At 36.3% G+C, this 3,613-nt stretch overlaps 1 pseudogene; it reads right to left on the bottom strand.

Annotated features, from left to right (window-relative positions):
* Positions 1-951: 951 nt before the first annotated feature.
* Positions 952-1,683, bottom strand: LOC149227730 (uncharacterized; annotated as a pseudogene).
* Between the last annotated feature and the right edge of the window lie 1,930 nt (positions 1,684-3,613).

The raw sequence follows: 3,613 nt of genomic DNA, 5'->3' as shown, positions 1-3,613 counted from the left end.
CTAATGACCATAATGAGTTTTGAGTATTGTTAAGGGAAAATTGGGTTAACTTTCTAAACATAACAAAAATTACTCATGCATCTCATACCTTTTTATGACAAGCATCATTGTAAATGATTTTGAAGAGATGGATGTTTGATCTCATGCAAACTAATGAATGCATTTAGGATTTGAACAATTTAATCCACAACCTTAAACTAATGAAACAAAAAATAATAACTACAGGATGATCTATCTTGCTCACCGGTCCAAGGAAAAATTTTAGGGGAGGGGTGAGGCTATAATGGATTGTTCATCACCAACAGTCACTTGTGTGGTGCTTGGATTCTATATTGTTACCCTGCCTGCATATTCCAAAACCAAAACTATAATAATTCTTCTCTTTTTTGTTTTTGGCACGTTTGGTATTCATATTATCAAACTTTAGATGCAACTATTTTCGCAAATTGCTAATGAAGGATTTGCCTATCTAATCCTCCACTTATTTTGCTTAATCCTCACTCCCTTGTTTGTACTCGATTTAATAAAAAAATTAATTTCTCATAACTTCAATTTTGGGTTTTCTTCCCTTACAATCTATTTTATTTTCCTTCCAACGCATAATTCTCTGCGAACCAATGACAGCAGTAATACCGCGACTTGTTCAGTAACGAAAATCCTAGTGCACAAAGTTGCACGGCATTTACGGCAACTCAAAACTTATTGTACATCTTGAATAATCATTTATAATTTTATGATTTAACAACTTTATAAAAGCGCAACTGGAACAAAACCATAATATAATTAGAATAAAATAATTTATATTAGAATAAAATTGAAATTGCAATCCTTAGACTCTGAATGTTAATGACAGAAATCGAAATTCAACAAAGACACTGTTGCTAACAGAACACAGGATTGTAAAAACTTAGAACACGGGATTTTCAACGTTTTACAGACAAGCTACCAAATTCTAAATACACAATCCTCTAAAGACCTGCTACAGATGACCTGGGCCCAAAAGCCTTGGCCTGTCATTATCGGTCATCATTACTTTTCTGCATTAAAACTGAATATTTATTGAACACTGTGTTCGGAATTTGAGTAAGTTTGTCTCTGATGAATTTCTTGTCCTGCACCCTCAGATGGACGCAGCATTTGGTGTTTATAGGCTGGATATTACTGCTGGTAACCTCCATATCTTGGAAGAACATGGGATTGAGAATTTCTCACTGCGTGCTGACTCCTATTGCCAAATGGCATCATGCTATCCTGATCTAAGTAGGAATTTGTTCTACCATTTTGCTGGTGAATGCCCATTCGTCCTTGGTAGCCATGGTACCCATCAATAGAGACAGAAGACTGAATTTGTTGGTGTGAACTATCATAGCTATGATGATTCTGATTGCCATAGCATCTTTCACCATAACTATTGGAAGCAGACATGGGATAACCCTGCTCATTATTCTTACTGCCCATATAAGTTCCACCATAAGAATTGCTAGCAGAGGCTGTATAACCCTGACCATAATTCTCATTGGCATTGTATCTTTCACCTTTATTGTAGGTTCCACGATAAGAATTGCTAGCAGAGGCTGTGTAACCTCGACCATGATTATCATTCCTGTTATGACTGTCACTCGTATTGTATATTCCACCATAAGAATTGCTAGCAGCGGCTGTATAACCCTGGCCATATTGCATATTCTTGCCTCATCAATAGGGGCAAGAATATGCAATATGGCAGAATTGATGATGATGCTTACATTCTCTCTAAAATATAGATAATAAACTAAGTCAACCCTTGGACTCAGAGCAATAGGTTTGGATCACCCTAATACTATAGCCAACGACTCAGGTCTCTGCCTAAGAAATGGGATTCCCATTAGTGATATGCATGATTGACAGAATTCAGTACATGATAACAGAGCTAGTTTCGATGGCCCTTTGTTTGATGTTCCACTTCATGAATCAGAAATCAAGCACGTGACTAAGATTGAGGAAGAAAAGCAAGCTTTCGAAATTGAAAAGGATCGCTTTTGTTTCCCTGAGCCTGTACACAAAGCTCATTTAGCGTTTTGAAGATCCTACTACTTACAACACTGAATACGAGAAATACTTATGAGATATATAAGTAGACCCTCATTCTCATTTTAAATAATCTCATATTACAGAAGTCTATTGGCACACAAACTGAAGTCCACACAGATTTGCATGACATATTTAATAGGGGCATGAATATGCAATATGGCAGAATTGATGAATATGCTTACATTCTCTCTAAAATATAGATAATAAACTAAGTCAACCCTTGGTCTTAGAGTAATAGGTTTGGATCACCCTAATACTGTAGCCAACAACTCGGGTTTTCCCAAACTCGGGGCACTTGCCTAGGGTATATAGGCGTAGGTTCTCATTCTCATTTTAATCACCTCATATCGCAGTAGTCTATTGGCACTCAAACTGAAGTCCACACATATTTGCATGGCATATCTAATAGGGGCAGGAATATGCAATATGGCAGAATTGATGAGGATGCTTACATTCTCTCTAAAATATAGATAATAAACTAAGTCAAACCTTGGACTTAGAGCAATAGGTTTGGCAAGCCACCAATGACAACAAATGAATTTTTATTTGAGATATGTTGCATATATTACTTCGAAGGTCAAATCACTACATACAAGAATTTCTTTTATCACATGATATTCCAAGATATAGATAATCCTTCAACTCAGGTATGCCATCAAATTAGATATGCCTATGGAGGGTCATGAAAACCTGAAAAAGTCAAACGTCCAAGAATTCTTAAGGTTCCACAGATCAACAAAAATAAGGCTGGATTTTTTTACAGTGCCTATCAAGGAACTCCAAGGAAATGTGAAACTAGTAGCATTTTGTATTTAATAGAAAAACGTTATGTTTCTTTCAAGTATGCAACAGACCAGAGGACTAATAATAGAGCTGAGTTTTACACTTTATGGTTACTTCTGAAATGTGCAACTTAAAAAGGAATTGATGGTCTCTAAGATATGGGGGATTCAAAACTGATTATAGATTGGGCAAATGGAAGAAGCCATATTGAAAATCTGGTGCTTATTCTAACCATAAACAGGATTTCAGAGGTAAGAATGAAGTTTGCAGAAATTATCTATTTTCATGCCTATGGAGAATTCAATGAACATATTGTCTAAGTAAGAATTGTCAATGCAGAAAGGGCCACTGCCAGAAAAGGAATTTAAGGGTAAAGTTACCCCAGTTAGAACTATGCAATAATTGCGTTGCCTAGTGAATGAAGTTTTTATACTTTTTGAGGGACCCGTAGCATCATCATCATTTGGACTGGAGTATTTGTGCTTGGCTGGGCTATTAATGGAAGCAGGGGGTTTACAGAAGGCCCTTGTTTATTATAAGGGGGCAATCAGGTTGAAGCCTATATTTGGATGTTCAATTGAGCCAAGGAAATGTATTAAAGGCTATGAGAGAGCTTCAAGATGTAATTTTGCGCTACCAACCAACAATCCAATTGTGTATTGACTATCTATTTGCCTTCGGGTATTTATCCAACGCTTTTTATGAACAAGAGTTGGCATTACCACTCTAGAAATATTCTATCATCCTGGACTCCATCTTT

The sequence above is a fragment of the Pinus tabuliformis genome, chromosome J (assembly GCF_031772625.1).
Source record: "Pinus tabuliformis cultivar Carrire ecotype Pingquan chromosome J, CPIR1, whole genome shotgun sequence".
Classification (NCBI taxonomy): domain Eukaryota; kingdom Viridiplantae; phylum Streptophyta; class Pinopsida; order Pinales; family Pinaceae; genus Pinus; species Pinus tabuliformis.
The sequence above is the reverse complement of the archived record's forward strand: the minus strand, read 5'-3'. Positions and strand labels throughout refer to the sequence as shown.